The 13,531-nt window shown below is 38.1% G+C and overlaps 1 protein-coding gene and 1 pseudogene across 3 annotated transcripts in view; one reads left to right on the top strand and one right to left on the bottom strand.

Moving 5' to 3' along the window:
* LOC114047174 (rab GTPase-activating protein 1) overlaps window positions 1-13,531 on the top strand; it is a 218,109-nt gene that overhangs the window by 147,979 nt on the left and 56,599 nt on the right. The window lies entirely within an intron of this gene.
* Window positions 2,584-2,993, bottom strand: LOC114046858 (annotated as a pseudogene).

The following is a 13,531-nucleotide window of genomic DNA, read 5'->3' on the forward strand; positions in this document are numbered from 1 at the left end:
TTACAGTTTTTATTGCTCACTAGAGAGCAGATTAAGTGATCAAATAAGCCTTTTTCCTTTTTTTTTTTTAATTTCTCTTTTCTCATGAGGTAGATTGTTAGACTAGATTCCTGCTTAGATTATGTTCATAACACTGGTTTCTTCCTAATACTAGTTGTTCTAGTAAATACATTGTTCTAGTACAAAAACTATAAAATTTAGTTCACTTCAACCAGCTTTTATTAAGTGCCTATGTGCAAGGCAAATGGATAAAAGAGGAGAGACAACTTGGAGACTTGCAGTGGTTTAGGTGAAAAGTTAATAAAGACCTGAAAGGATCATGACTATCTGTGAAGACAGAAAGGGACAGAAAAGATGTTGTGGAGCTAGAAGTGACAGGAATTGGCATCTGATTGGATTTGGGTTGAGGGTAAATGGAGAGTTGAAGATGACTTTGAGGTTTCAAACTTGGATAACTAGAAGGTTGACAGCACCTTCAATAGAAGTAGGGAAGTTTAGAGGAGGTCTAGGTTTAGGGTAAATGATAAAAGAGTTTAATTTTGGACTTGTTGAGTTTGAGTTTGAAATGCCTTTGGACATCCAGATGAAGAGATTTGGCAGATGGTTGTGTGAGACTAGAACTCAGGGGAAAAATCAAGGCTTAAATGTATGTATGTAAGGATCATCTGCGCAGAGATAATTGAACCCATGGAAAAAGATGAAATCACCGAGAAAAGGTGTAGAGAAAAAAGGGAAGGCCCCACACAGAGTTTTATGAGGCACCCACATTTGGAAAGCAAGATATAGATGATCCAGCCAAGGTAATTGAAATCGGAATGACAAGCATATGTGGACATATGTAGGATAGAACAACTAAAGAGTATCTAGAAAGAGGGAGCGATCAACAGTGTCAAAAACTGCCTAGAATTTGTATTAATGATGGTTCCTTCTTTTTACAATTTTATGTGAAAAAGGGCTACATGGACTACATATTCAATATGAGTTAATAAAGTGACGTAGCATTCAAAAAGTTAGTGTGACCTTAAACTGAATCACCATAAGCATAGAGTTCCATATGAATAAAGTGATAGCTTCCTTGTCCTGTGATCAGGCAGGTCACATCTGGAGTATTGTATTCAGTTTTTGTTGCCACTTTTAAGGAAGGCCATTGGCAAACAAGTCATAGAAGATATGTATAGAGGTATAATGGCTCAATATCAAGAAACTCCCAGAGCTGATAAAAAATATAACGGACAAGTCTTAGAAGGTATGGGGATGAGATATCCCATCACAAGAGGTCTTCAAGCTAAAATGAAATGGCTGTCAGAGTAGTACAGTGGGTGCTCTGCTCAGATAGAGGTAGAACTAAATGATCTGTAAGGTCCCTTCCAATGGAGTTTCTGTAGTTTTCTGATTGTTGCATCAAAGTGCCCCTCTATACATACACACATAAGTTAGTCTTTTTTTCTTTCTGTATTGTCTCCCACGTACACAGACACTTAATGAGAGAGGCTTTTTTTTTTTAACACTTCAGAACTTCTATGTTGCTTTAAACAGACTAGATTCGTGAAATTAAAACATATCTGAAAGATGAAACTTTCACGTGATGGCCAAGTCAAACACTAGCATGATCATACACACAGAACTAAGTCAATGGTAGGACAAATGCTCCTACGGAATGGTTAAATACTCATCACTCCCCTTTCTCTGCTTCCCAGTCAGCAAGAAATATGAGGACCAGGCCTCTTTATTGATAGCACATTTGGGGCAGCTTGGTTGTGCATTGTATAGATAGAGTACCAGGCCTGGAGTCAGAAAGACTCATCTTTGTGAATTCAAATCTGACCTCAAATACTTGCTAACTGTGTGACCCTGAACAAATCACTTACCCCTGTTTGCCTCAGATTCCTCATCTGTAAAATGAGCTAGAGAAGGAAACCACTCCAGTATCTTTGCCAAGGAAACCCTAAATAGGGTAAAGAAGAGTCAGACATGACTAAAAACAACTCAACAACAACAGAAACATGGCATAGTAAAGCATGGGTGCATTTAGAAAAGAAATTACGGGACAAATGAGATTGAAACCAAGGAACCAGTCTTGCAAAAAGTCACCTTTGTGACTCAGGGGCCTGAGCTTTCCCGGTAGGTGGTTGTACATAGGTTTGCTGAGCCTTGACTACACAAATCAATATGGTTGATTAGGAATGGAGTTCATGGTAGGTTGGGAATGGAGTTTAAATTGTACAAGCAATTCTAACACAATAAAGCAATTCTAACACAGTTTTTAGTTCTTGGAAACATATCACGAAACTTCATAAAAATCCTCCCTCGCTCTGAAATTGATTAGAGAGAACACTCAGGCCATGACCGCTAGACAAATGGAGGAGGGGAAGAATAATAATACATAAAGTGCTTCTTTTTTAATGAAAGAAATTTTTAAAGCTGTACAGTCAGGCTCGAGTTACACAGTTCACAGGCATGGTAGGGAAGGGAAAAAGTCATATTTAACCAAGGAGTAGGCTGGACTTGCCACCAGACAGATTCCTTGTGAATGATACTGATGCATCTAGATTGGGAACAGGAACAACAGTCACAGATTTATCTTCATTCTGTCTCAGGTCTCCTCGTAAGTCTGCCTCCATGTTTTCATGGACATTACCTTCTCCTTTTGTACCTAAAAAGTCTCCAGAACTTGTTTCGGAAGAATTTCCTCTTTGGAACCCAGGTGGTTCAGAATCATCTCCACTAGACTGAACTCCTGCTGACGTAGGTCAAGAAGGTAGATTTTCTTCAGGTGTTCCAAAATATTAGATTCTATTTTGTTCTCTCTCATTGGTTGATCTTTAGGCTCATCAAAGCCCAAAGAAAAGTTAGACGCTCCACCCCAGAGGATGTAACTCTTCAAAAGTATTCCTACCATTCAGGTTGATGTGCTTGAAGGTGGTGGTGGTCATAACAAGGTGTGTTGGTCTATGGGTGGTGGTGGGGATAAATGGCAGATAATCAGTTTTCATTGTGACTAGTATTGTCCACTTAACATTAAAAAAAATGGACATATTTTTCCGCTAATAACTTGTAGAAGAGAAGCTTGTTCAGTTCAGATTGTACTTAATGATCTTGGAGGTCTCTGCCAACTATGAAATTGTCTGAGTACCACAGTCTTTCATTTCTGCAGCCTATTCAAGGAAGGCACAAAGAGCATTTTCTACTTAGAATCATAGTAGAATCTCAAGACTGAGACGTACTTCATAGCTTAAGTCCAATACCTACCTGAAGTGTAGAATTGCTCTATAATATCCACTGATGAACGGTCATCCATTGACAGACAATTCACTATCTTACAAGGTATCAAGTTACATCAATGGATAGCTCTAATTATTAGAAATTTCTTCCTTATGTTGAACTAAACTTTACCTCGCTTTAATTTTAGTTGCACTTCCCCTGAGCAAATTATTCCTCTGAGGCAAAACATAATAGGTCATAATCCAACAGTTCTTAACCTCGGGACCATAAATTTGTTTGTTCAATATTTTGTTAACTATATTCCAATATAATTGGTTACCTTTGTAATCCTCTATATTTTATTTTATACTCTAGTCCATCCTTTACTCAGATAACAAAGTAATTTTCCCCGTGACCATGTTGCCCACCCTTTTCAGTGAACTCCAGTGTTTACTCCCCAAACTTCCTGTTACTTCCAGGATCATTATAAAATCATTTAAAAACCTTTCATAACTGGGCCCTTTCTTACCTTTCCATTCTTCTTATAACTTATACTCTCCTCACATACTCTGTGACCCAGTGACACTGGCCTCTTTGCTCTTCCTCACACACAAGACACTCCATCTCCAGACTCCATGCATTTTTATTGGCTGCCACCCAAGCATGGGATGCTTTCCCTACTCATCTCCATTCCTGGCTTCCCTTCTTTTCTTCAAATATCAGCAAAAACTCCCCTTCTGCAAGAATCCTTTCCAGTTCTCCTTTAATGCTAATGCCTTCCCTCTGTGATTATCTCTGTAAACTTGTTTGTACACAGTTGTTTGCATGTTGTCTCATTAAATTATAAGCCCCATGGGTGCTGGAAATGTTTTTACCTTTCTTTGTGTCCCCATTGCTTAGCATAGTACCTGGAACATAGTAGGTGGTTAATAAATGCTTCTTGACTTGACTTGGCTTACATTTAAAAACACCCAGATTATGTTAGGTGATTTTCCCTAACCTTCCTTTTCCTTCTCCCTCCCACCCTCCACCCCTGGCTGAGGATATGAGAAGGGGATCATAGGTTTCACCAGACTGGCAGAGGGGTCCATGACACAAAAAAGCCTCAGTCTAATCTCTTTTCTACATGACAGTCTTTCAGATAGTCGAAGACAATTCCTTTCTTCCCTCCCCAAATTATACACCATACATTTAGAGCTGTAAGGAACCTTAGAGATCTTCTCATTTAGTTTCCCACACACATATTTTTACAGATGAGACCAAGAGGTTAAGTGTTTGTCTAAGTTCACAAAGGTAGTAAATCTTTTCCCAGTTACACATCCCTAGTTCCTTCAGCTAGTCCTCCACTTTCACCTCACCAGATCCCTGCAGCTCCTGTCAACTGCCATAACAACTTTTATGTACTTAAGTATACTTTTTATTATTTCTTCTCTATTATAGACTCTGTGAAAACTGAGTCTGTATCTTTTTCATCTTTGTGTCTCTCTTAGGGTATAATACAGGATCTTACACATTTTGTGTGCTTAGTAAATGTGAACTAAATTCTGTATGGCTGTGGTGATAGAATTCTAAGCATAATTAGTTCACTGACACTCTGATATATGTGGAGTTTTTTTAGCCCTTGTAGTAGTAAGCACAATTCTGGGCACATTGTAGATATTCATTGTTCATTGTCGTGTCAATACAAACTTATTGCAGATTTTCTAAATGCATTCTCTGACTACCAACTCTGACTTAATGCAACTATATATAAGTGTCTAGATAGATAGAATTTAATTTCCTTGAATTCTGGGCCTCTTGCTGGCATCATACCTAGCACCATAGTAGATGCTTGATAAATGCTTTTTGGCTATAAATTGATGTATAACTTTTGTTCATCTGATACGCAGGTTGAATATAATAACCCTGTGTCAGGTACTTTAAAAAGATTAGTTGAAAGAGTGAATAAAATATCCTTAAACTAATCTCTCTAAAGTTACCAGGGATCTCTTAACTGCCAAATCTGATAATCATTTTCTATTCCTCTTCCTTCTCAACCTATTTGCTGCATTGGGTAGGGGGTGGGGAGTCCAGTTTATTACAAATTTTTTCAGTTAGCAAAAATCCTGCTTCTCTCCTTCCCATTCAACAATCCCCCGTCCCCCTTGAGAACAGAAGGAAAAAAAAATCCCTGTCACCAACCCATATAGTCAAGCAAAAAAAAACAAAGAAACCACATTGGCTGTATCCAAAAAAATATATGTCTCAGATGTCAGCCTTGATTCTTCACTCTCATCTCCCATATCCAATCTGTTCCCAAGTGTTATTGATTCTACCTTTGCAACATCTCTTGTACATACCCCCTTCTCTTCTCTGACAGTCACCACCTTGGATCAGGCCCTTATCCCCACCCATCTGGATGATTGTAATAGCCTGCTGGATGGTTTTCCTGCTTCAAATCTCCCCTTATTCTAGTCCGTCTTCTACTTAGCTATCCAAGTAATTTTCCTAAATTGAAGTATGACTATATCATTCCCTTATTCAGTAAACTCCAGTGGCTCCCTATTGTCTCCTAGATCAAACAGAAAATTCTCTGTTTGGCTTTTCAGAGGCCTTCATAACCTGTCCCCTTCCTACCTTTCCAGTCTTCTTTCACCTTAATCCCCCTCCATGTGCTCTATAATCCAGTGACACTGGGCTCTTGGCTGATCCTCACTATAAGACATTCTGTCTTCCAACTCTGCATATCCTCCATGCTTGTAGTATAATCTGTCTATCTGTCTCTCTCTCTCTCTCTCTCTCTCCCTCCCTCTTCCTCTTCTTTTTCTCCCCACTCTCTCTCTCTCTCTACCTCACTACCCCCATCTCTGCTTCTGGTCTTCCAGAATCTTCCAAATATCAACTAAAATCCCACCTTCTGCAAGATGCTTTTCCCAGTCCTTCTTAATGTTAGTGGCTTCCCTCTGAAATTATTGTCAAGTCATCCATTATACATTTTATTTGCACATAGTTGTTTATATGTTATCTCCCCTATTAGACTGTGAACTCCTTGAGGTCAGGTATTGCTTTTGCTTTTCTCTCTGTCCCCAGTGCTTAGTGCAAAGCCTGGTGCTTAATAAATAGTTGATATTTTTAAAAATTATAGTTAGCAAAAATTCCCCTTCTCTCTCCCCCACCCCACTAATTGAGAGCAAAAGGAAAATAACACCCCTGTCGCAAACATGTATAATCAAGTAAAACTAATTTCCTCATTAGCCATGTCCAAAAAAAAAAAAGTTATGTCTCATTCTGCACTTGAGTCCATCTTTCTGGTAGGAAGTGGATAGCATATTTTATTATTAGTCCTCTGGAATCATGGTTGGTGATTACACTGATCAAAGGTACCAGTTCTTTTGAAGTTGTCTGTCTTGACCATATTGTTGTCAGTGTATAAATTGTTCTACTTCTGCTTACTTCACTGTGTATCAGTTTGTATGAGTCTTCCCACATCTCTCTGAAAACATCTCTTTCATTGTTTCTTATAGCTCAACAATGTTCCATCACATCCATATACCACAACTTGCCCAGTCGTTCCCCAGTTTATGAGTATCTCCTCTGATTCCCATTCTTTGCCACCTCAACAGGAGCCATAAATATTTTTGTACATCCTTAGTTTGTTTTGTTTAGGAATAATCCTTTCCTTAATCTGCTTTCCCACTAATTTGGTTTTTTCCCTTCTCCCCTTTCCTTCCTGTTTCCCTGTTGAGTGAGATGTATATATATATGTATGTATGTATGTATGTACATATGTACCAATTCAGATGAGAGTAAGGTTCATATATTAGCTGCTCGCTCCAAGCTTCCTCCTCCTTCTTTGTATAGAAGTCTACTTGTACACCCAGATTATATTAGGTGATTTTCCCTAACCTTCCTTTTCCTTCTTCCTCCCACCCTCCACCCCTGGCCAAGTATATTATTATTCTCTCCTAAGATCAGCAAGACATAATAGAACCACTCCCAGGACTTCTCTCTAATTAGATGCCCTGTATGACCCCCAATGACCATAAGATTTCATGGGGACAATTATCAACTCCCAATATTAGAATGTAAGCAGTTTATCTTTTTTTATCATTGTTCATTTTGTGTTTACTTTTTATGTTTCTCTTAACTCTTATGTTTGACATGCAAAATTTCCATGACATTCTAGAGCCCTTTTATCAAGAGTGCTTGGAAGTCTTCTATTTCATTAAAAATCCAGTTTTCTCCTGTAGGATTATCTTCAGTTTTGCTAGGTAAGTTATTCTGAGCTGTAAGACTCTGCCTTCTGGAATATCATATTCCAAGCTTTCTACTTTTTTAAAGTGGTGGTTGCTAAATCATTGGTGGTCCTGATTATGGCTCAACCAGTCTTTAATTCTTTCTTTCTGGTTGCTTGCAGTGTTTTTTGTTTGTTTATTTGTTTTTTCCTTTGACTTGGTAGCTCTAGATTTTGGCTGTAATGCTCTTGGGAATTTTCATTTTGGGGTTACTTTCGGGAGGTGACTGGATTCTTCCTTTTTATTTTTTTTTAACTTTGCCCTCTGGTTCTAAGATGTAGGCAGTTTTTTTATTTGTTTTTTTAAAGATTTCTTGAAATATGACATCTGAGCTCTTGTTTTGGTCATGTCTTCAAGTTAGTCTGACTATCCTTGATTTTTTGTCCTCAGTCTGCTTTCTAGGTCAGCTGTTTTTGCTACAAGATATCTTACATTTTCTTCTATTTTTTTTTCAGTCTTTTGACTTTACTTTTACTTTTTTTTGTTCTCTTATGGAATCATTGTCTTTTCATGGTCCATTTGAATTGTTAGGGAGTTTATACCTTGGGCAAGGTTTTAGGCCTCTTATGACAAGCTGATAATTCCATTTCTAATTTATTCTTCCATAGTTCTCATTTCTTTTCCAATTTTTTTCCTCTAGTGCTCTCATTTCATTGACAGAACCTTTTCTTTCTCACTTGCTTCATTTCTTCCAGGGATTCTAGTTGAATTTGTGCCTGTGCTATGTTTTTTCTTGAGGCTTACTTGTAGATGTTTTGGAGTTGTTCTCTACTGAGATTGTGTCTTAAGTGTTGTTCAGTCATTCAGTTGTGGGCAACTCTTTGTGACCCCATTCTTGGCAAAAGTACTTGAGTGGTTTGCCATTTCCTTTTCCAGTTTTTTGTTTTGTTTTGTTTTTTAATGCAGGCATGAATGAAGTGACTTGTCTAGGGTCACAGAGCTAGTAAGTATCTGAGATCAGATTTGAACTCTAGTCTTTCTGATTCCAGGCCCAGGACTCTATCTACTTTGCCACTTAGCTGCCCTGTCTTAAGTATACCTATCACCATAATAGTTTTTTATGATGGTATTCTTTTTTTTTTAATTAGGCAATTGAGGTTAAGTGACTTGCCCAGGGTCACACAGCTAGTATGTGTCAAGTGTTTGCTCTGAGGCTGGATTTGAACTCAGGTCCTCCTGACTCCAGGGTCGGTGCTCTATCCACTGCGCCACCTAGCCCCAGTATTCTTTCTTAGTATGTTTGCTTGTCCTTTCAGCCTACTTTCTAACTTTACGTTAGGGCCAGGCATATTGTACTTCTGGAGTGAAGGTCTGAGTTAGACTTGTGGCTGCTTTCTTAGGGGTACTGAGTTTTATGTTATTCTAGGATCTCAGGAACAGCTCAGGCTGAGGACTTAAAATTGCTTTCAGTGCCCCAAAAGTGATCTGATCCAAGGTAAAGTCTGATGCATAGCTACCACCTTAGTTAAGGTCCTCATTCTCTTTTGCCTAAATTATTACAACAACCTAATAATTGATCTTCCTGCCTGAAGTTTCTCCCTACTTCAGTCCATTTTCTGCATTGCTAGGCAAAGTTCTTTTCTTTAAACACAGATCGAACCATGTCATTTCTCTACTCAATAAACTTAAGTGGCTTCCTTATTGTTCTAGAATCAAATACAAAATGTACTGCTTGGTTTTTAATCCCTTCATAACCTGGCCCAAATAATCTTTCTAATCTCATTGGACATTATTTACACCCTCCTGAACTTTGCAATTCACCCAAACTGCGCTTCTTTATGTGTTTGTGATATTCCATCCCCCATCCCCATGCGTCTGCCTTGGCTTATCTCTCTCACCCTTGGACTTCCCTCACCACAGCCTCAGAATCCCTTTCTTCTTCAAAAGTGAAAGCAGCTGAAGTACCACCTTATCTACATGAAGCCTTTCCTGATCCCCTTAGCTGAGAGAGAGAAATTTATATATGTCTATAAATGTGTGTATGTTGTCATCTCTCCTTTTAGAATGTAAATTCCTTGAGAGTTGGGATTGTGTTTTATTCATTTTAAGTATTTCTATTCCCAGCACCTAAAACCCTGCCTGTCACATAGTAGATGCTTAATACATACTTGTTGATTTATTGATTGAATGGTTAGTCGGTGACTTCTCAACTTCTCATAAGAAACTAGATTTTCATAAGCAAACTGTTTAAGCATTATGAAATGCCTTTAAATATTTTCTTGAAATTCCTAATTGTATTCATTGCTTTGATTTATATAAAACCATAAGCTTCTTAAAACATGGGTTTTTAACCTGAAGTCCATGACCTTTTAAAAATATTTTGGTAACCATATTTCTATGTAATTGTTTCCTTTCTGATCACAGGAATTTTATTTTATGTGTTTAAATATATTGTTCTGAGAAGGAGTCCATAGGCTTTACCAGAATGCCAAAAAGGACCAGGACACAAAAATGTTTAACCCTTGTAAAGGGTGTTGTTTATCGGTATTTTGAACATATTAATGAGTTATCCTAACTTTTGATTCTATTCTAAGTAAATTTTGCTTTATAATTCTTCTACTCTAGTAATGAATTATGTTATCTATACATTTATTCAGGGACATTTTACATATAATTTCACATAGTATTCTCATAATTAAAGAAGGGATCTCTGATTTTATCAGCCCAGGGCCTTCCTGGCCTAATAACAACATAGATCTCACCTCCTCCATATTTGGGTGACTAGTTCTTTGTGAATTGCTGTGACCAACAGAAAATAAATCATCTGATAAGGAACCTCTCTACTTCCCTAGGATAATCTTTGGATAAGAGGCAATATAGTCAACACCTATGTATGCTCATAGTAATTTCAGCTTGATATAGTTGAGAACCCAGAATCACCCTCACACCAGAAAAAGGCATTGGGAATAGACATCAGTTGAGAAATTTCACTTTGTTGTTACTTAAACAAAACAGCTAAGGCAATACATGCACTTGAAGTAATTCACTAATATCCCAGGTACTTTAAGTGTTTTGAGCAACATAGTTTATTTTCCTTTTTATGTTTGTTTTTACTTAGCTCTTAAATTTCATTCTTGTAAGAATGCCACTTTGGTCACTTCTACCTCAGGGGGATCCTCTCACATAAACACTTCCTGACCGTTGGGTGGTCCTCCCAGAACAGATTTCTTCAGAAAGGAAGAATCAGAAGTGGCAAAGGCAGGAAAAAGTTGACAGTGAAGTTAGTATTTATGCCTTATCTATACATGATGTGGGACAGTTTTGCCAAACACTGAATAATTTTCCTGTGGGAAACTTGAGCCCTAAAAGGAAATGAACATAGCTAACTAGAGGTCTGCATATCACAAGGGGCTCATGTCTATTTTTAGCCTAGCCCTATAATGCCATATTTGGATGGAAATTATGTGATATCAGGGCACAATTTTTTTTCAATAAATGTCTGTCCTTTCTGTAGATATCAATCTAGATTGTTAACATGTGCTTTATTTTCTCAATTCAGCATACGTAATAGTGCTTATGTAAATATGAATCCTAAATAACATAGTTTTTGAAATACTTATAAGGTTAAGAAGCAATAGACATATTTCTGGAACATGCAGTGTATATTTGTGGTTCTGGAGGGCTCTTTTTGTATTGAAGATAAAGTGCTGGTCTCCAGTTTCAGTGTGCAGCTTTGGGGCAGGGTTGGGTTCTATAGGGTTTTTTGCCGTTTGGAGGCAGTTTGATATTTGTGGGTAGAGACAAAAGAAAAGATCTTGGTTATTTTGTTTTTTCAAAGAAAATAACACTGTGCTCCAGAAAACCGTTTGCAGCTTTATAACAGAGAAAGAAATAATATTGAAATAGTAATTAGTCTGTGAAGAAAATGTTCATATCAAATAGGATAGAAAACAGTGTGGTGTAGTGGAAAGGGCACTGATTTTAGTCAGGAAACCTGGGTTTTGAGTATTAACCCTTGATACCTGCCATTACAAGCAAGTAACTTGCCCTCTGACATTCAGTTTCATCTGTAAAATGAGGATAATAATCCTTGCCCTCCCTGCTGAATGGTGGTGTTTGTGAAGGAAAAAACTTTATAAACTATGAAGTGCTAAAGAAATAGGAGTTGGCTTTTTTTGTTTAATTTCACAGTGTGGGCCTCCTGCTTTCCCTTTCTTGCTTTGATTCCTGTGGGCTAAAATGAGGTATAAATACCACTTCCTCACGATGGGCTATTTTAAGGACAGTTTCATTTTTGTCTTTTTATCCACAGCAATTAGCGTGGTACCTGTTGCATAATAGGTACTTAATCAATTCTTATCGATTTGTTATAGTGTCATAGGTTTAGGGATGGAACAGACTGTAGACGTAGCTCGTCTTGTCTAAATCTCTCATTTTATAGATGAGGAAACTCAGCCTGGGAGGGAGAATTAAGTGAATTTCCTTAGGTTCACCAACGTAACAATTTGCAGAGACAAGAATCAGGCTCAGGTTGTGTGGCTCTAATTTTTACTCTCTACTATCCCATGCTGTCTCACAAGCAATGGTGGTAATAGCTGCCATTTTTTTTAAATGTTATTGGTGCCTTTTGTCTTTACATCACATTCTCTCAAAGGAAATAATCCTTTTCCTCACCTTCAGATTGAATCCTTCATTGCAATAGGAAAAAAAACAATAAATAAAAAATATCCACTGCTGTGAACACCTGCCAATTCTTTCTTCAAAGTCCCCTGCCTCTATCCTTGGAGGGGAGAGGGCAGCATGTTTCATCATCCGTTCTCTAAGACCATCAGTAGTTTTTTGTTTGCTCAGCATTTAGCTTCCTCTTTGTGATGGATTCGTTTATGTTATCACATATGTTTTTATATTCTTTCTGTTTATTGTACTCTGCATCAGTTCACACAAATCTTCCCATATTTCTCTGGATTCCTCATCTTCATTATTTCTTTATAGTAATAATCTATTACTTTCATGTACCATTATGTTTTTGGCTAGTCTCCAGTTGATGGGTTTCAGGCTCTTTAATAACTCCCTTGCTCTAGCACTTTCAGGATGACAGAGTGCTAACCTCACAGAAGAGGGTTTCCTGGGGAAGACACTGTAATGATTATTATTCTAATTATCAGTGAGAAAACCGAAACTTAGAGAGAGTGTAACTTAGTCATGTTCGCACAGCCAGTAAGTGTCCAAACCAGACCAGGTCACTTAACTCCAAACCCATTCTCTCTGTACTACTCAATAGCATCTGCAGTCAGTATTTAAATTGAACATGATCTAAATTTATTGTTACCACTATTAATAAAGTGATGTCTTCTAGCAGGCCTAAGTACCAGATACCAAAATATGCAGAGGAAAACCATCCTTCAACCTCACTGTTCCCAGAGGTTATAAATATGCTATTAGAGACAGCACCAGATAATAAAAAGAGTACTGGAGTTGGAGGCTGAAGATCTGGACCCAGGGCTTTGACCAGGACTGGCTATGTGACTTCAGACAAGCCACTTCACCTCCCTAAGCTTCAGTTTCCTTATCTGTAAAACGAGGATAACACTTCAGTCATTCAGTAGGCATTTAGTAGTAAGTCATCCTTGTGTGCCAGGTGCTAGAGATACAAAGACAAAAGGAAGAACAGTCCCTGCCCCTAAGGAGCTTAGAGTCGGGCCAGGAAGTAACATGTACATGTGTCATAGGTATAGACAAAATATATACAAGATAAATGAGGGATATGGTAAGGTGCTTGTATCTGGAGATGTTAGTAAAGCCCTCATATATAAGATAGCACTTGAGCCAAGCCTTGAAGGCAATTAAGAATTCTAAAGACAGAGGTGAGGGGTGGCTAGGTGGTGCCATAGTGCATAGAGCATTGAGCCTGGAGTCAGGAAAACAACTTTCTGAGTTCAAATCTGGCCTCAGACACTTACTAGCTGTGTGACCCTGAGCAAGGCACATAACGTTGTTTGTCTCAGTTTCCTCATCTGTAAAATGATCTGGAGAAGGAAAGAGCAAACCACTCCAGTATCTTTGCTAAGAAAACCCCAAGCAAGGTCACAAAGGGTCAGATACAACCGAAATGACTG

This window comes from Vombatus ursinus, unplaced genomic scaffold, assembly GCF_900497805.2.
Source record: "Vombatus ursinus unplaced genomic scaffold, bare-nosed wombat genome assembly UNPS02014786.1, whole genome shotgun sequence".
Classification (NCBI taxonomy): domain Eukaryota; kingdom Metazoa; phylum Chordata; class Mammalia; order Diprotodontia; family Vombatidae; genus Vombatus; species Vombatus ursinus.